This window comes from Myodes glareolus, chromosome 17, assembly GCF_982192425.1.
Source record: "Myodes glareolus chromosome 17, mMyoGla1.1, whole genome shotgun sequence".
Taxonomy (NCBI): Eukaryota; Metazoa; Chordata; class Mammalia; order Rodentia; family Cricetidae; genus Myodes; species Myodes glareolus.
The window spans coordinates 58,985,630-59,006,532 of NC_142042.1; the positions used below are offsets into that span (position 1 = coordinate 58,985,630).

The 20,903-nt window shown below is 45.3% G+C and overlaps 1 long non-coding RNA gene across 1 annotated transcript; it reads left to right on the forward strand.

Moving 5' to 3' along the window:
- The first annotated feature begins 11,652 nt into the window (after window positions 1-11,652).
- Window positions 11,653-19,886, forward strand: LOC146891286 (uncharacterized). The gene is made up of 4 exons (XR_014997679.2): window positions 11,653-11,762; window positions 12,630-12,893; window positions 14,480-14,990; window positions 15,547-19,886. It is a non-coding gene; the product is annotated as an uncharacterized LOC146891286 (long non-coding RNA).
- Window positions 19,887-20,903: the final 1,017 nt, after the last annotated feature.

The window sequence follows — 20,903 nt, forward strand, 5'->3', positions numbered from 1 at the left end:
AATGAAAGAAGAAAATAACACAAAAGAATACAAGAGTCCAAATAGCACCATGATGGTGAAGACAGCTTTAGGAAATGAATTTCAAATTCATTTGTACGTTCAGGGCATTGGCTTTCCATAGAAGGCAGTCATAAGGGTAAATACAAAATAATGAAATTTGAATTATAAGAACTTAAAGTAATCAATAGAATCATTGAAATTACTGGTAAAGTCTGTCTTTGGGTGGCGGGAAGGTTCCAGAAGCAAAGAATTTGATATGCTATTGAACAGAGAGGAATAAGTATTGAGTGTATTGAGTAATTATAATTATGTTTGGGAAGATTAGCAGTACTTTATTTTCAATATGAATAAGAGCCAACATCACAGACAATATCCACCAAGGTTAGGAGAGCTGACCTGAGGTTGAGCCTGCCAAGGTCCAGTGTTGATTAAATTTAGGCTTTATTAGAGAATAGCCAATTGAAGGTCACGGCAATAGTTCACTGGGTAAAATGTGGGCTGCACAGCATGAGAAGCCAAGCTCAGGTCACCCCACAGGCCGGGTGCAGTGCCAGGTGCCTGTAATTTCAGAGGGAGGTGAAGACAGGTGGATCTCGGGGCCTCCCTGGCCAGCTAGGGCTCAAAGAGAGAGCCCGACTCAGGAAATCAGGAGGCGAGCCATTGAGAAGAACAGCTGACGTTGACCTCTGGCCGCCACATCAGCACCTTCCCCTATCCCCACCACACCCATCACATACACACAAATATTGGAGGGTATGTATTCTCAGAATTCTCGATACTGCAAACCTGATGGGAATGACAGTTGATGGAGCTGGAGAAGTGGCTCAGCCGCTAAGAGCCCTGGCTGCTCTTGTAGAGAACCCAGGTTTGATTCCCAGCACCCACATGGTTCCCAACTGCCTGTGACCCGAGTTCTAGGGGATCTGACACCCCACTTCTGACCGTCACAAGCGGCAAGCCCACACGTGGTGCACACACATACACAGAAGCAGGCAAAACACTCATATGTAAAGTTAAAAATTTTTTAAAGCAAAAAACGTTTCAGGGAAAAGAAATTTGCCATGGAGCCCCATATTCCCCCAGACTTCGGGGGGACTGTTCAAACTCGCCATCTCTCAGCCTCCCTGGCATTCCTGCTCCACCACCACCTCGTGCCTGTTTGCCCACAAGCCGCCATGCTGGTGTTGAGGCCGTTCCTGCTTGTAACACCCCTCTTTCTCTCTCCTTATTTGGTCATGTTTATAGCGGGGGAACTACTCAGCTAATTCAATAAACACTGAACGTGATCAAACACAAAGACCTGGGTGTGTAGATGTAGGAACCAGGTGAAAGGGTCCAGGAAGACACTCGTGTGTGTGCGGATGCAGGTACAGACCGGAGGTCAAGCTCAGGTGGCGTTTCTTAGGATCTGTCCGCCCTCCCCACATCTGGCTTCTGACTTGGGATCTGGGGTCAAATGCAGGTCTTTGTGCTTGCACAGCCAGCAAGCCCTTTACAACCGAGCTATCTCCCTGCCCCTTCTACAGCTTCCTTTTGGACAGTGTTCCTATTCTTGCCTCTGACAGGGACCGTGCCTCCTGAACAGCTCGTGACTGTACTTTTTTAAAGTGTCTCTTTCTGTCTGTTTTCTTGATGCATTTCCGCCCCACTCCCGTGGGGACTCATAACGTCTCTCCCGTGTGTGAGCCCATTCTTAGCAACGTGCACTCACTGGTGTGACCAGTGACTCCTGAAAGAGCCTTTGCTACAAGGCCAACCCCATACCTTTTTTTTAGCCCCACAGAGAAAAAGCATAACTTAACAATTCTTTTCAGAAACATTTACTTCCTAACAAGAGATGTTTGCTTCCTCTGTTGGGAGATCTTACCCTTGAAGCCCACTGGAAGCCTCTTGCCTTGTCAATGTCACGATTCAATTTGGCCTCTAGAAAGTCTCTTCCAAAGAGAAACACACTCGTCGCTATACCACGATCATGATGGGCACACTTCTGAAAAGAGGCATGTGATCAGCTGTGCTTAGATCAGGCTAGCTCGGTGGCAGAACACTTGCTAAGCTTGTTGGCTCAATTCCCAAGACTGTGTGAGAGCCTGGTTCAGTCACCAACACCATGTAAAAGCCTGGGTCAATCACCAACACCATGTAAAAGCCTGGGTCAATCGCAACACCAAAAGAAGAGAAAGAAATGGGACTGGTTCACAGTGCATTTTTGATAAAACAATATCTTTCCCCCTTTGACCTAAACACTAGGTGAACTTTCATCAATTCATGATATATCAGTCTGACTACCGGACAGACTTTGCTATACTTATGGGCCCACTTCAACCTGTGTTGTTCACGGGGAGCCATTGACCACAGGAATCAAACTGGAAAGAGACTAATAAGAAAACTGAGGAAGTTTCCTTTTTTTTTTTGAGCAGGATCTCATGTATCCCAAGCTGGCCTCAAACTCAGTTTGTAGCTGAGGATGACCTTGAACTTTTGATTCTTCTGTCTCTGCCTCCCAAGTGCATTCAACACCATGTCTGGTTTTATGCAGTTCTGGAGACTGAACCCAGAGCCTCATGTAGGCAAGTACTCTACCAACTAAGCTACATCCCCAGCCCACAAATTTTTATTTTTAGTAGCTATGTGTCTCTAGGGGCCACTATGCCAAATATCACAGAGCAAGAAGGTGGGGGGAAGTTTTCTATAGAACAAAGAGAGTGTTTCTGTCCATGGGAAGACTGGAGGCAGATACACTACTCAGGTCAGTCCCAAGGACTCACGGGAGCCATGCAGGGCTTTGGGGCAAAGCTGTTGAGCTTGGATTTGAGCTGAGTTTACTTAAATCTCCACTCAGCAGTCTCCACTAACAGCTAGGGTACACTGTGGTAAGAAGGCTGTCAACTGGGGGTCGTCTTGTCATTTCTACAGCATGATTTTTTGACTCCATTTTCCTGGTTGATGTTTGAATGGAAGTGACCTTCTCGTCTTCAACTTGCGTGACCAACAAACTCCCATTTTGAGATCAGCTCTTGTTTGTTGACTGAGATTTCTGTCCTGCCCAGTACCACAGCAGTTCAGTCCCAAATAAATACACAGAGGTCTACATTAATTATAAACTGCTTGGCCTGGTAGCTCAGGCTTATTATTAACTAATTCTTACATCCCACATCTTAACCCATTATTCTTGTCTGTGTTAGCCATGTGACTTGGTACCTTCATCAGTGAGGCATTCTTATCTGTCTTTTCTACATCTGGGTGATGACTATAGACTGAATCTTTCCTCTTCCCAGAATTCTACTGCTCCCTGCCTCTACTTCCTGCCTGGCCACCCCACCTATACTTCCTGCCTACTGGCCAATCATCATTTTATTAAACCAGTACAAGAAAGGAATCTTTACAGGGTAAATCCATTGTCCCACAGCACTTGCTTCTTCATTCAGAATCAAGGACAAACTGCACCCAGCTTTGGAGCGCCAGGGACTCACTTGGGACCGACTTTAACTACTGAACCATTTCTACCTGACTGTCTGATCCTGCTAGAAGTCTTTCAGGAGTATTGTTGCTATCGTGGTTTATGTGTAAATATTACATCAGCAAGAACCTTAGCCAGACAGAAGCAGAGCCGCAAGGCAGTGTGTGATGGAGCAACTAAAGAGAGAAGGAGAGCAAAGAACGCTGTGCTTTAGGAGAATAAAAAAAAATGAAATGGGGGTCGGGGGAGATTTGTAGATCTGAAGTGCGGAAGTGGTTGTGTGAAGGGAGGGGGAGTCTTAATTGTTTTCTGATTCTAAATCCTAAGCAAACAGCATGAGCTCTGTTTTCATTTTCGTTTTCCAAGAATGAGCTTCTCTGTGTATCCCTGGCTGTCCTGGAACTCACTGTGTAGACCAGGCTGGCCACGACCTCTGAGAGCCACCTACCCCTGCCTCCCAAGTGCTGGGATTAAAGGCGTGCATCACCACTGCCTGCCTTACCCATTACTTTTTAAATAGTTACCATACTCAGGCTGGAGTTATAGCTTCGTCCATAGAATGCTTGTCTCGTGTGCACAGAGTCCGGGGTTTAATGCTCAGCATGGTGTAGCTGTAAAAGGGTCATGGTGGTGCATGGTGAAAACTCCCAGCTCTGGGAGGTAGAAGCAGGAAGGCCAGAAGTTCAAGGTTAATTTTGGATACATGGAGAGTTTGAGGCCCACCTGGGCTCCATGAGATTCCATCTCAGAACAAAATAAAACAATTCCCGTCTCTGCCTTTATAGGGTGCAAATCTTTATGGCCTTAGACTTTGTTCGTTTGTACTTGACAGAAATATTGACCATGAACATTGAGGCAAACAAGATGTACAACATCCATCTGTGTTGATATGAAAGCAAACCCTACCATCATCAGAGAGGAAATGAGTCACCATGACTGGGTTCATTAACATTTACAGCCTGGGAATCACAGGAGTCCTACCCTCTCATTCAGCTCCCAAACAAGGATCAGGTAGCATAGGGCCATCCCATTTCCCCCCCACACACACACACTTCACGGACAATCTGCTGCCTATACTTATGGAAAGCTCCACCAAGTCAGAAAGTATCAGGCGGATCGTACAGAGAGGCACAGCAGAAAAACCTGTCGCCGTGATGGAAGCTGCAAGTCTTCATCAGCTCTGGTCTTATCACCTCCTAAACTAAGCCCTTCCTCTCGAAAAACATTTCTCAGAGAGGATGTGAATTACTATTTATAGACCTGGGGCCATGAGCAAGGTATCTCTTCTTAAGCCCATCTTTATCTGGCTGGCTGTCTCTTCTATGCATATGGTGAACCAATCTCAATATATTGAGATGCCTGGGACTGTGCACAGCACTTAGAGGGCCCACAAAGCCCATTAGCTCCCTGTTTCTGTGTGCTTACCTAAACGACTTCTGTCTTTACGTTTGCATATAAACAGGTGTAAAAGGTTGTCACAAAGGAAGGAATCATAATGCATCGCAAAGTGTAGGCATTTACATTACCTTCTCCAGTTGTAGGATCTTTCCTCTCCAGTTTTATTATTTAAAAACACTTTGTGATGCATTATAATTTCACAGTGTCATGTTGATCCGAAATCTTAACGCTATACAAAGTCATTCCTCTGTTGTGAGAGAAAGCAGTCACATCCAGATCTCTAAGCGTGGCTGGCTGTTCAGGACATGTTAACCACGCGCATCACATTCTGTGTGTGGCTGTTATTAGTGTATGTTAGATACGCGAATCTCATATTCACTATTCCCTGCCAGCGCAGGACGGGAAGAACGTCTCCTCTTTACATGTGTAATTAGTTCTGTGTTCTTAGGAGATAGCCAGTAGTATATTGAAGAGGAGGGCATGGCTGCTCCTAGGTACTTGGTGGAGAAGAAGGTTTATTGAGATGATAAGGTTTATTGAGTAAACAGCCTGAGGCAGGGACAGAGACATCTGGGGAGTCCAGAGTGAGCATGGCCAAACTGAGCAAGGCCATGTGAGGGACGATGTGGAGGGAGAGGGGTGAGCCAGGAGACCAAGAAGTCAGGTGAGAGACCAAAAGGGGCCAAACAGAAGCAAAAAGGGTAAATAGGACCATGAAGCTAAAATGGTTGGATTATATGGAAAAGAGCCTCGGGGGAAGGGCAGCCCAGCCCCTGTGCTGGAGAGTTCAGGGTAGGAGGCAAGCTGTGCCAGCCAGGAGGACCATGTAACAGGTAGGGACTGAGGGATGCTGGGAGAGCTTGGTGACCAGAGTATCCTTAGCTACTGGGTAGGCATCTCGGAGCTTTGTCCTGGTTTTGAGATCTAACAGTTCAGCTACCTCCAGTTTCTCACTGACATTGCTCTGAACTATCTTGGACAATCTTTTCGGTGAACATTTTTCTTTCATGTATAGTAAGACTTTCTTTCCTATGGGACATGAGGGCAGGGCACCCTCATGAAAATGGAGATTGAAAACTGTCCGAGTTTCAACAGAGGTAACTTCCAAAACGGGATGAAATATTTGAAGATCATAGGCCTGATGAGAGATTAATATTTGTCATACATTGCTAGATAAGTCCTGAAGGTCAACAAAACACACCCTCATGTGGAAGGGATATGGTCACCCTTGTGATATAGGCACACCACATGGAAGGGATCTCTTCATCCTTGGCACCATTCGCAGCAGATAAGATTTGGAATCAACCCAAGAGCCCATTCATGAACAAAAAGGTAAAGGGAATGCAGTTATTAATTAATGAGCTACAGTGTCCCTCGGTATCCCCAGGGCTTTCCCTCCAGGGCCCCACCCCAAATCTTGTGCACCCTTGGTGGGACTGCAAAATGCCATAGTCACTGTGCAAAACAATATGACAGTTCCTCAGAAAGTTAAAAATAGAATTGCTGGAATTATTGGTCAGCTTCCCATCATGTGACAAAATATCTGAGAAAAATAACTTAAAAATAAAACCAGTTTAGTTAGGCTCCCGTTAGCAGAGCTTTCAGTCAATGGCTTCTTGGCCTGGTCTCTCAGGTCCGTGGCCGCACAGGACAGTGTGGTGATGAGGACACACAGCAGAGGAGGTGAGCTCACCTCTTGAGAGGACTTTCAGTCTCAGGATCCCCCAAGGCCACGCTCCCAGCGACTCAACATCCGTCCCTTAGGAAAAAGCCACTAGCTCCTAATCCATAGCAGACAGGGGAACAGGCCTGTAGATATGGGTCTTTGCGAGAGGGAAATTAGTATCCAAACCTTAATAGCATATAATCTAGCAGTTTACTTCTCAGTAAATAGATATACAGTCGAGCAGAAGCTGAACCTGGTGGCTCATGTCCATCACCCCAGTACTCAGAAGGCTAAGCCAGAGGATCAGTTGCCTTGGCTACATATTGAGTTCCAGCCAGATTTAACTAGGACATAATGCCTCAAAACCCAACAAAATTAAAAGCAATATATTGAAGAGATATTTGTTCATTCATGCTGTAGTCACAACAGCTACAATTATTTTGTAACAGATTCAAGTATCTATCAACAGATGAATGGTTAAACATGATACAGTGTATCCATACATCGGGATACTGTTAGGCCTTCCAAAAGAATAGCCCTCTGCAAAACACAGCATGGATGAGTCTGGGGGAAATAAATGACCCACAGATAAAACTGTGTGGTTTCTAGGCAATCTAGAGACAGAAGATAAAAGCTGGCAGCTTGTAGCGGTGGACAGAGGGAGGAAGGGAACTTTAAAGGATAATGTTTCTGTTTTACAGGATGAAGGATATGTTCAATATATATATATGTGTGTGTGTGTGTGTGTGTGTGTGTGTGTTTAATATAACCAAATTGCATGCTTTAAACAATTAATATGGCAAATTTTGTACATATGTCTATTTTTTAATTTGGGGAAAATTACTCAAATTAAAATTCCCAGAACTTCCTGAGAAACCAATTTATATGCCAGATAACTAGTATCCTCTGCTGGGCCTCAGTTTCCTCATCTCTAGAAGAATGGGGCAGGAGTGGGTGACTTCTGAGATCATTTCTCACTCAGTGGATGTTGAGGGAAGCAGATGAAGGAGGTTTTGTGGTTCATGGGTGCAGGCACAGGAGATGGGTTCTTCCCACTGCTCCTGATGTGGGGCCCTCCAACATTCACCTAATAAAATCAAGCATCCCTTGTGCATCCTCAGACAGTTTCACTTCTCCTCCCATGCCACATACACACGCATGACACCATGTAGATCCACGCATGACTTCATGTATCTACAGAAAAATCTAGGAGTCACACAACATAGGATATTTGTCTTTCTGAGATTGGCTTAATTCACGTGATGTGCTTCACTCTGGTTGTATTCAGTGGCAGCATCCCTGCCAGTAGTGTATAAGGGCTCCTTTTGGTCCACACCCTCGCCATCATTTGTTAATACTTTCTCGATGACTGTCTAAATATTAGGTTTTTAATAAGCGGATGCTTTTGGAAGCATCATGTTTCCTTTTGCGCCCACACAGGCTGGGGACAGAGTGAAAGAGCCTTACTCCCTAGAGACTAGTCAAAGCCTGGCTTGGATGGAACACGAAGGCAATTTCCATGCAGAGGTTATACTTGGAATAACAGAAAGGTTCGGGTAAACAGTAAGGCTTCAGTACCTTCACCGCCCTCTGATTTATGAGCAAACCTTTTCCCCCCAAGTCCCCACTGAAGCGTCCAGTTTGTTCTGCTCCCTAGTTTCTTCAAGACAAACAGTAAAGATAAGAAAAAGATTGTTATCACTTGCCTTCAAGTCTTGGAGATATTTATGTCCTTCAATGCTCCCAGGCCTTTTAATTTTGAAGTTCAAAACATGTCTTATCTCTTGAATAAATAGTAGATAAATTTTCTTTTGAAATGGGAAATGAACATTAGCCATTTATTTTGAGACATGGATTTATAGGATTTTTTTTCTTTGCTTTCAAACATCTCTAAATATTAAAAGGAAAGGTCAACCCATGAATAAACTTTTTTGGATTGTCTGAGACAGGGTCTCATGTATCCCAGGTTGGCCTGGAACTCATTAAATAGGGAATGATGTCCTTGGACTCCTGATCTTCCTTCCTTACTTGTCCCCTCTCCCCTGCCCAGTGCTGGGTCTCCAAGCTAAGTACCATTCATCTGCTTTATGTAGTGCTGAGGGTAGAAGCTAGAATAGGGAAGGGGAGGGCCAGACTGGAAGGAGTGGTTCCGAGGGCCTGACTTCCCAGCAGCGACAGCTATGGTCCTTGATCAGAAGCGGCAGAAGGGTGGTCTTTTGTGAGGGGGTCCTATATACCTGCCAGTGTCATAGCTCTCGTAGACTTTCACTGTCCTAGAGGGTGTGCTTATGTAGAGCTCAAAAGTCAAACCCGATCAATGGCCTCCCCAAAGACGTGGCAGCAGGAGCAGAAAGGCTGGCATTGCGAGCCCAAGGACAGGGAAGCTCCTTGTTCAGTCCCAACACCTGTCGTGTGGAAAAGGTTTGATCTGTGTTTACTGAATACACTAGGGCAAGCGGATAAGGATCGATGTGTTTACAAATGAACTTTCCTAGAATCACGTGTGGCACCACACATACACACACCCCTTTGCCCCACACTTCAAGGCAGAGTCTTTCTGGGGAGTCATGAGGGCCTCGCACCTCCACTCTTCCTGCATTGGTCTCCCAAGCACTAAGACTAAAGGTACGGACCACCACCACGCCCAGTTTCAGAGACACCTGGAAAGATCCAGAACTATCTTTCAAGTAATGGTCCATGTGGGTTGGAGCAATTTTATGTAAAAATCAGGAACTGTGATTTGGGTAGCACCATTGATGCTGCTGTCCTGCCCCATCCTGGTGACAGAGATGGAGGCCGGAAAAGGTCTCACTAGCTTAGTCATCCATTTGCAAATCGATGACCAAAGACGGTTTTATTCTGGCTGAGCGGTTCCAGTGAAAACTCCCTGATGTGGTTGGTCGATGATGCAGACAACAGTGATGCAGGCTTTCCAGATGTTTATGGTGTCTCCTTGTTACCTGCCTTGTCCAATGCCAAAGGAAAACTAAAGACTTCCAGGACTGGGGTGGTTTTATCTGCATACCCAAACCCTGACTCTCCTTGTTTGTCACAGTTAACAGTGAGCCATCTGCCAATCCATCCAGCAATCCAGTTGAGTTTGTTGATGTGTTTCAAAAATAAGTTACAGACATACTAAGAACTGATGTAATGTTTCTTCTAAATACTCCAGCAATCTCATGCTCTACCAAGCCATGATTTCTAGGCGTTTTGAGGTAAACTTCACACACAATGAAATGCATAAATCATTTGTATTCACTAGTTGAGACTTGACAAATTCATAAATACCCGTGGGCCAGGTATTATGAAGATATGGTACATCACCATAGCGACTGCCCTTCTGATTTTTCACTGTAATTTTATTTCATTTAGTCCAGGAATTCTGTCAATGTAAATAAAGAGTATGTTAAGGAGAAAACACAGCTCAGTTCACTTATGGGATATTCTTGAGGATCACCCAGATCAAATAAAAATGGTTTGTGGTTTCTAAGAGCTACCCATATGTGTGTATGTGTGTGTGTGTGCGTGCATACACACACACACACATGCATACCTGCTCACAGTGCCCTTAGTCGTGAGAAGAGGGTGTTGGATTCTGCCGCAGCTTCTGTTGCAGGTGGTGAGCTGCCCAACACGGTGGGAAATACACTTGAGTCCTTTGTAAGAACAGGAAGTGCTTTTAACTGCTGAGACATCTGCTCACTCCAATGTTACTTGTGTAGCAGGAGTTGAGCCACCTCCTTACCCCAGTGTTCCTTTATGTACCAGGTCTTGATACTTTTTACCCCACTGAACAAGTATATCATAGATTATTAGCCCATTCTCTCATTGAGAGATACTTGAAGGCGTTCCAATTTTGTACAAATTATTCTGTGGACATTTGTTGTCATTTCTGTTGGATTAATACTTTGGAATCAAGGGGGTCATACAAAGGATAGTAGTTTGTTTTATAAAAATCAGCTCTGTATTTTCCCAAAGTATGCATAGCATTGTATGTTCCCACTATTACTATATGAAGGAAGAAGAGGTGTTTTTGCTGTCTCCAAAAGGCCTTTCTGCATGTGTGCATTTTTTTTTCTGGAGAGGTTGGTGAATTTAGAAACATGGGCATGTGATACTGAGACCTTCTCCCTACTACCACTGCCACAACCTTAGGATTCTGAAAGGATCTGAACTGTGTAAGAAATGAGAGAGATGATATGATACCACACAGGACTCTCAAGGCATAGTAGGCCGTAGCGGTTACCCACAGGGACAAGGGGATGTGCTTGGTTGGTGAATCATGACACCTCTGCCTTGGCGGCAAACAAATCCTTCTGTCTTTACATTTGAAGCTGTGGGTAGCCAAACCAAATATCATATCTGGAGAACACAAGCCCTGCTCAGAGTTAATAGCTAGAAATGGAGAGATAATTCCATAAAGAAGAAGTAGGCATCAAATTTGAGCCCAAAGTGTAGAGTCAAATATATATATATTTTAACATGTCCACTTATCTCTTAGAATGGTGATGTCTCTCCTTTTCAGAAAGCAACCATTTTTCCCCCTCTGAACGTGTGTGTGTGTGTGTGTGTGTGTGTGTGTGTGTGTATGAACTGGTGCAAGCATGTGAACTGCATACATGCAAGAATCAGATAGCTTGCAGGGGTCACTTCTCTCCTTCCGCCATGTGGGTTGTGGGGATCAAACACAGGCCATCAGATTTGGCAGCAAGTGTCCTTACCTCAGAAGACCTCATCAGCCTCACTATGTTGCTCAGGCTGGTCTCAAACTCCTGGGCTTAAGGAATTCTTCTGCCTTAGTCTTCTGACTGGCTAGGACTCCAGGCGTGGGCTACCACGCCAAGCTTTGAAGCAGCTTTTTGATAAGAATTTATTGTCATCCTTTACTGGGTTAGGCTTACAGCTAATCCGTCTTAAGGCGGATCATTACAAAGTCTTGCGTCCTCCGTGTTCTCTTTATGACAGCACCATTTATAAAACACACGTTTGCTGCCTGTACTCTCCCTTTATGTACACACCACATGGGCAAACATTTGGCCAGGAAACAGATGGTCTCAGATTTGGTCTGGTGTTTATGAGTGTAGCAACCCAAGAATCTCTTATCTGAAACAGCCCTAAGAATGCAGGAGATGGTAGAGAGAGGTTGTGCAATTGGCTGCTTTAGGGTATGTGCTTCTATAAGCAAACGAGTTTAAAGGAAAGCAGAGTAACAGGATGTCCAAGCCAGAGAATAACCTGGAGGTAAGTAATCCAGTACCTTCTCATAGGGAGATGGTAGAGGTGAATCCCGGGTGGGTGTGACTGTAGAACCCCCAATTTCTGACAGGTTGTTACAGCTGGTTTCATCGTGGTGAGGGAGAAATACACTTGAACCAGGTCAGACTCAAATGGCTTAACTGAAGAGAGGAAGAGTTGCTTTCTATTCCCTCAGACTCAATCTCCCAGTCTCTTCCCCAGCGCGGCAACAGAACACCAGTGGTAGCCTCCTCCCACCAGACGTCTTGTGGATCCCACAGAGCATCCTTGCCTTGCCTCCTTCCTCTCTGAACACACTCCCTGTAAAACAGCAGCTGAGCAGGCAGTAAACCAGGCAACACACAACCGTCACACTTGAAAGTCCAGAGAGGAAACAGAAACCAAGGAGCAAAACACCCATTCAACAAAGACAAACCCATAAATCAGCACCTAGACCTATAATCACCCCAAACCCAGATGTACAGACACCAACTGATGGCGGGGCCCCATTGCCAGGACGACATCCACACAGCTCATTGAACATGGAGAAGCTGAGCTGGTGCCCACATGGAGCCTTCACCCGACATTCTAATCTCTTTCGTTAAGAAGAGATTTCTTCTGAAAGCTACCCAAATAGAAACATGGATGCCAACCCAGTCACCAAACCTTTGACCAACAGTGTGTCCTTCCTGCGAAATATGCTAGGGCAATGGAGGCACAGAACTTGTGAGAGCAGCTAACCACTGTCTGATGTGACTAAAGGCCCACTTCATCAATAACCAGATTCTAGATAGCCCAGAGACTGGCGTGGGGGCGAATTTCTTAATGATATTCTATTTCTTAATGATATTCTATTTCTATTTCTATTTCCAGTCATTATCGGAGACGGGAACAGATGCAGAGACCCACAGCCAGATGTGAGGCAGAGCGTCTAAACTGGAGGTCTCCATCAAATCCCTCCCAGCAGAGCTCAGGGAATCCTGTGGAAGAGGAGGCAGAAAGACTGTCAGAGTCAGAGGAGAGGGAGGACACAACAAGAACACGGCCCTCCAAACGAGCTAAGCAAGGAGCATATGAGTTCACAGAGACTGCAGCAGCAAGCACAGGGCCTACGTGGGTCTGCACCGGGTCCTCTGAGTACATATTATAGCTATTGGCTTAGTATTTTTGTGGGACTCAGAACCACGAGGATAAGTGGGTCTCTGATTCTTTTGTTCCTACGGGGTTGTCATGTCCAATCTCAATATGAAAGTTTTTGCTTCATCTTAAATTTTATTTTGTCATGTTTGGTTGTTGTCTCTTAGAAGCCTGTCCTTTTGTAATGTAACACAGAAAGGGAGTGGATTCAGAGGGGAGGGGAGGTGGAGAGGAACTGGGAGGAGTAGAAGAAGGGAAAATCGTAATCAGGATATATTGTATTCTCAAAGAAACTATTTTCAGTTAAAAAGGCTCCTTCTATATCAAAGTACAATGTCTTACAGATAAATATTGTTTGGGAACTAGTGAAAAACAAACAACAGCAACTTACAAATACCAAACCCATTAGAACCCAGATAATCCGAAAGGAAAACTTATCAGAATATAACACAAGAAAATGTCACAGTTCCCAAGGCCTTGTGGCCAGCCTAGAAAAATTAAATAAGGCCGATATTGTGATGACCACCTGGCACTGTTTTGGTTGGCTTCCTTGTTCAGTCATGCCGCTGACCCAGATTCTCTCGTGGCTGAGAAAGATTGCCTGTGGGTTTCTTGTTCAGACTCCCCTCTACCAAGACAGAGACTAAATGTTTAGAATCCGTCTAAAAGCGCTGCTTCATACAGCGTCTATCAAAGGGGATCATCCCTGTCTGAACACAGCAGGCCTTTTCACTGTGTTCAGTGCCAAGTTCAACCCTGTCTACTCGAGACTCACACACCAATCCAACCAGAAACTGTGGTAAGAAAAGTCTCACAGCATAACAGATGCCTAAAAAGAAGAATTGCCTCATCAATTCAAACAAGGTTATATTTCATCTATGTAAAATAAGAACATGCCCTCTTAGCTTGTTCAGTGACTCTGTAACAAAATATCAAAATATAAAGGTAATAGAGATTGATTTGCCATACAACACGTACTTACAACGAAAGTGCTAATTTCTCTTAGCCTAATCCTTTTCCCCTTTGCTTAACTTATATTTTAAACTACTATATAAATCAATTTTTAACTGTACCTACTAGTGGGGTATTATATAATATAATGGTTTGATAAATTTGCACATCATTAAATGTCTGAGCCAATCAAGTTAAATATATTTTTAAATGAGGATTTTATGAAGAAGAAGGAGGAGAAGGAGGAGGAGGAGGAGGAGGAGGAGAAGGAGAAGAAGAGGAAGAAGAAGAAAAAGAAGAAGAAGAAGAAGAAGAAGAAGAAGAAGAAGAAGAAGAAGAAGAAGAAGAAGAAGAAGAAGAAGAAGAAGAAGAAGAAGAAGAAGAAGAAGAAGAAGAAAACACAGCATGGAGCATGGCTGGGGCGTGTGGGCTCTAGCTGGGGAAATGAGCAGCCATGTGTGGCTGATGCAGCCCACGTTTCTGGGCCTCAGGCCTGTGGTTCCAATCAAACATTTCTTCTCTTGACTCCTCCCTTAGCTCAGCATTCTCTGGGCATTCATTACACACTTGAGCCTGATTGCTCTGACCGCAATGCTACTTGACATGTCTAATCCATGCAATCCCTTCTTCCCCAGGATCCATCCTGATACTTCACCCTCGTGGATCCCCCGCAGGAGCCAAAACCTTCCATCGCGTCAGCGGCCCCTCTCGCACTGTCCACAGTTCTCATCAAGTCTCCTTATCACCATTTCTGATATTGTCTCTTTGGATCCGACTTAGGAAGGTCCAGAAACATTCTCTTCACCTCGACATTAAGAAATACACTGCTGCTGAGCTGTGGAGCCCAGTCCCTACCAGAACATCGACAAAACATTCCGCGGCTAAGGCTTAGGGAATTGCTGAAGGGGGTGGGGGCTGGGGGAACAGCCCAGAGTGTGGTTGGAAAGAGTGTTAAGCGCTGGAAGCTGTCGAGATATGCTTATCATCTCTGGATAAAGCATGGCCATTGCACATGGAAGACCTGCAGCTGTGGTCACCTGCACAAGACTGGGCCCTATCAACATTTCCTCGTGGATGGAGGAGGAACTCTTGCGGTCCCACGCTCCTTGGCGGACTACGGGCAATTAACAGCTGCTGGGAAAGAAGGTGTGTTTTTCTTCAGCGTGAAAGCCAGTGAAAAGTTGGGTTTTATGCAGTAATTAAATCCCTACTCAGGTTCATGCAAACAAACCACCCCACTCTAACTCAGTGGGTCGCAAACAAAAGAGACCAGGGAGTAGGAGGGGCCCTACTAAGGAAGAAAGGGTTTCCATGGGAGGGGGCACAGAGGCGAGAGATGACTAAGATTTATTATCTATGTGTAAAGTTCTCAAAGGATAAATAAAAGGAAGGAAGGGCAGAAGAAATGGAAGGAGAGAGGGAGGGAGAAAGGAAGGAAGAAAAGAGAGAAGGGAGAGGAAGAGAGTGAGGGAGGAACCACCAGCACATGACAGCACATGGAAAGTCTCTGCTGTGCTTGTCTGGGTGGCGGGAAGCAAGGGCGGAAGAGAGAGGATGGAGATGCAGGTTTGCGTTTCCTGATGGCTGCGCTGCTGGAGGGGAGGACAGACAGACACCGAGAAGGGATCCTGATGGTGGGGGGTGAAATAGGAGAGGAGGGTGATCCTTACAAAGACTCTGGCTATGTGGTATTTTCCTTCAGCTCTCCGAGTGACTCTCTTAGTGGAGACTGAGGAAGATCTGAGGAAGATCCAGCCCTTCCACACCATCATGAGTGCACCACAAATTTTCTTCCAGGCTTTTTCCAGAGGGACTGTGAGCCATGTATTGGCTGACCAAATATTTGAGAAACACTCAGCCCTTCTGGGACTTGTGAGGTTCCGACTCTGAGTAACATATGGATATCTGAGGTAGTCATGGAAACGCTCCACTGGCATCTCCTGGCGTAGGAAGCCGGACAAGCCGAGAACTGCTCTGCTCTGGATCCAACATTTCCCAATCTTTCCTCCACGGGCTGGGGCTGGAGCTCAGCAGCACTGTTTGCTTAGACTGTGCAGGGCCCTGGATTCCATCCCCAGAACTGTTAGGAAAACAAAATAACACAAAACTGCTCGTCTGTCATTTTCCTGGGAAATGTTCTGGCTCTCAGGAAAGCCTCATTAATTCCTCCCCACAGGACACCACAATGAGCTATGCAGAGGCTGTTTTCTTGCTGAGGCTCCCCGTTCTTCTTTCCCCACAGTCTGTTTTCTTTCGGAATGGAAATTCATTTATGCCAAAGAAGAGAATGAACCCTCGTGGTCCCATTCTGCCTTCCCACGCGTCTGTCTTTCCCTGAACCCTGGGGTATGATCCAGGGATCACAATCCAGTGCGAATCACCTAGTTTTCTGTTCCTGCACACTAAAGCCACAAATCGCAGAGGTTTAAAGTAAACCCGTTCACCCTCCTCCAGCTCCAGGACCAGAAGGTCATCTGTTAGCCGGGTCTTCTGATCAAGGCATTACAAGCTGAAATCAGGCATCAGCAAACTGTGTTTCCTCCTGGTGAGTCTGGGGGAAGAATTCACTCCCAGTCTGTTTAGGTTGTCAAGTGCGTTCAGTCCTTTGTGACTGTGGGACTGAGATTGCCCTTGTCTGTCTGCCTGCCTGCCTGCCTGCCTGCCTGCCTGCCTGTCTGTCTGTCTGTCTGTTGTGGGCTGCTCTCAGCTCCTCCTGATCTCTGACTCTTTGCTACAGGCATGCCTTCTCTGTCCCACAGAGACGATCCTTCCCTGTTTCATGCCTTTCTTCAGGGAAAGTTCTGTCCCTCTTAACAGGCACCTGCATCAGGTTCGTTGACCTGGGGATCCTAATCACAGACATGAAATCTTGTTTTCTACAAGATTTAAAATAATCCCAGGCACGAGATCTCATCATTGGTTTTGTTCCCACTCAGGGACATTATGTAAGGTTAAGGATTATGGAGTCATCTTAGGGTTCTGCCTACCATGATGTTATTAAAACATGTAGAGGCTGGAGAGATGTTTCTTTGGCTAAGAGTACTTGCCGTTCTTCTGGAGGACCCAGGTTCGAATCCCAGCACCTACATCAGGTGGCTCACAGTAGTCTATAACTCCAGTTCCAGAGAACCTGATCCCTCTGTCCTACATGGGCACCTTCACTTGCATACACATTCAAACATGTGGATACACATACCTACATGTAATTAAAACTAATAAAAATAAACTTTTTGCCAAAACCCTACTTTAAGTTTTTTTTAAAGGATGACAGACCTCTGCTCTTCCAGAATAAATAAAATCAAATTAATCCTCCTTCCATAATAATTATATCACTATTTTCAGACAATGGAGTAAAACTCTATAATACTTCAGTTTGCTAGGGGAGAGAGAAGCCCTAGTTTTTCTCTTGGGGACAGTGTCTCATCAACTGCACAATGAGCTGTAGCTCAAGTTGAGTGTAGCAGTTTCACTTAACCAAGCAAGCAGAAATCTGACTCGAGACCGCTGAAGCACCTGAATGATCCCCAGCACCAAAGAGCCAGCTACGTAGAAGGGTGGCTCCAGAAAGCCTTGTGAGAGTCTTTGGACTGGGTCACACCTGCATAAGAAAAAGGCTAGCAGATTGAAGAGAGAGTCAATACCAAAGGGTTGAGGATGGCCCAGAGATGCTTGAGTTTGAGAAAGAAACATTGGAAAGTGGATGATAGTGTTATCCAGGTTGGCAAACCTCAGGGATGCTGGATGAGCACCCACAGACCCAGCCGAGATAGCAGAAGGTTGTTTTAGGGATTAGTGCTAGGTTTTATAATAAGACTGTCTCTAGCCCAGCCCTATGATAGCCTAAAAGCAATATTGGCAAATTCCACGGGGGAGCTGGATTGTGATTGAGTCCTAGCCAATTAGAGGTCCTTAGAAAAACTATGGACTTCTCTCCCAGTCACCCTATTGAAGCAAACACAACTCCAAGGTGGTCGTAGAGGAACTCAATTGTCCACTAGAATAAAATTAGTTCGTAAATTTGAGGATGATGAATTAACCTAACTACAAAAAACTAAGATGTTCTACTAGGACCTGCACATTCTTCAAACACATATAGAGCTTTCATCAAGACAGACCACATTTGATGAGCCATAAGTCCCAATAAAATGGTTAATTACTAATTATGTTTGTTGGCCATAAAACTATATTAGAATTCATAACAGTAAGACATCGGCGAAATAACCAAATATTTGAAACTTAAATAATATCCTGTTAAATAAGAGTCAAACTAGAAAAGATAAAAAAAACCAACAACAACAACAACAAAAAAAAACCCTGGAAAATGTTTCAAACATAAGGATACTCACAATACAGTATGGTGAAGCTGGCAGGCTCTACAGCTAAACAGGCAATAGTGAGAGGAAAATACACAACTTCCTATGACTAGACTAGAGAAGGGAATCTTTAACATAACCATCTTAGTTTCTATTTTTTTATATTTTAACATAATTTCTTTATTGGTTCTTTGGGGCCATCAAATCATATATCCCAATTCCGATCACCTCTCACTATTCCCACATCCTCCTTGCAACGTCCCCAACAAGGACAATTTTTTAAAAAGTTACAAACAAACCGACAAACAAGTCCCACTCCTCTGTCTTTCCTGTCTTTGCACTTCTTTTGAATATCCTACAGCCACCCTGAGTTAAGGAGATCCTGTACCATTCCACAGGACCAGTCCCTTGACCCGTTCCAGCTGGTCATAGATGGGGTAGATCTGGGTGGCAGCTGAGCTGGTCAGTCTGGGCCACTTGAGCCACCCCACCCAGGCGAGGGGTGGAGCCAGCTCTCCTACACTCCTGCCATCAAGGACAGCTTTCCCATACCTGTGGTGAGGGGCGGGGCCATCTCTCTCAAGTGTGTATGTGGGAAGGACCTTATCTGAGGGTCCAGGGCCAGCGAAGGTCAGGGCTGGCTCATCACAGCCCTCTGATTCTATCATGCATGTTTCCTGTGTCCCCCTGGTGTGGGAGAATTATCTGTATTCTGTGAATCATGTTTTGAATAAATGCTGATTGGCCAGGCAGGAAGTATAGGTGGGTCAACCAGACAGGAAGTAGAGGCGGGACAATGAGAACAGGAGTATTCTGGGAAGAAGGAAGCTCTTCCCCCAAGTCCTGCCCAGATCACCAAAGAAGCAAGATGTTACCTAACAGACTGAGAAAGGTACCGAGCCATGTGGCTAACATAGTTAAGCATAATGGGGTAATATACGTTATAAGAGCTAATACAAAGCCTAAGCTAATGGGCCAATCAGTTTATAATCTTATGGAGTCCTCTATGTGATTTTCTTTGGGGCTTGCCAGCTGTGGGGTACCGGGCAGGACAGAAACCCCAACAACAAGCAGGCCCTCTCATGTTACATACCCCTGTGGTAACATGGTGACAGACATCAACACAGACCCCAGATGCAGCAGGACCATGGACCTCGGCAGGAGTTCTGGCCTAGACTTCACCATGACACCAGGTAGCGGGACAGGGCCACTCAGATCTGTATGGCTCCAGCTGCCCTTGAACACCAACATAGTCTCAGGTGGCTGACCAGATCCCAGGCATCAACATAGCCCTCAATGGAAGCAGGAGTCATGGACATCAGCTCAGACCCTGGCTGCTGTAGGGCCACAGACACATACATAGCCCATAGCTTCAGCTCTGGCCTGGACATCACCATGGCACTGGGCAGCAGCACAGGCCACTCAAATCAGTATGGTTCCTGCAGTAGCATGGCCATCAGACACCTACATGACCACAGGTAGCGGACCAGACTCTGGGTATCCTTATTGGTGTGGGAGAATTGTCTGTATTCTGTCAATCATGTTTTAAATAAATGCTGATTGGCCAGGCAGGAAGTATAGGTGGGAAAACCAGACAGGAAGTAGAAATGATGCAATGAGAACAGGAGAATTCTGGGAAGGAGGAACCTGATTCCTCCCAGTCCAGCCCAGATCACCGAAGCAGCAGGATGTGATCTGCCCAGATGAAAAAGGTTCCGATAAAATAGATCAGAATAATGGGTTAATATAAGTTACAAGAACTAATAAAAAGCCTGACCTAATGGGCTAATCAGTTTTATAACTTACGGAGTCCTCTGTGTGATTTTTCTCTGGGACTAAATAGTTGGGGGACTGGGTGGGACAGAAACCCCAACAAGCAGCCCGGCCCTCTTGTTACACTTATGACCTTTGGAGGCAACATGGGCCGTGGTTGTCAGTACAGATCCTGGCTGTAATAAGACCATGGACAGACATGGCCCTTGGCAGCAGTCCAGGGCCGAGATATTACCGTGTCCCTGGGTGGCAATCAGGCTGCCAACATTAGCGTGCTCCTCTCTGTGCTCACTTCTTCCCCTCCGATTCTCCCCAGTTTGCTTCTCTTTCTCTCCCATTTCCCCAACACATATTTGTTCCTCCTCATGGCACCCGAGGTGCTAGGCAAGCCTGTGGATGTCTCCTCAACAGCCCAGGCCCTGAGGACCCAGATTGGCTTGTGGGTAGCCAGCACCCACCTGAGCAGTGTGGCATCAGGCGGATTGTGCATCCCTTATTAGTTTCTAACTTAGACAAGTGGCTTGAATCTAACGGCACCAGAACAAAGGAAATCCCAAGGGGCAGAAGTCAGAACAATAATGGAAAATCCAAGTCAAATCTGTTTTATAAAATTAATAAAATTAATATACAGAAAGGCTAATTGAGAAAAGGGAGAGGAAATGTAGACATCTAAGTTTTATTCTTTATTATATTGTGAGAGAGCGGGGGGGTTATGTGAGTGTGGGTGCACCAAAGCCATCATGCCCACGTGGGGGTCAGAGGACAACTTTGCAGAGTTGGCTCTCTCCTTTCGAAAGTTCTTATGTGGGTCCCATGGGTCAAAGCCTTTATCTGAGCTATCTTCTCAATCAAAAATGTAAAATGGAACATCTGCAGATACTGCAGACAGTGAAAACAAGCTAATGAAAGTCTAACCAATAACCTTACACCCATCAGTGTGATGTTAGGTGACATGGCCAAATCTCTTGGCAAA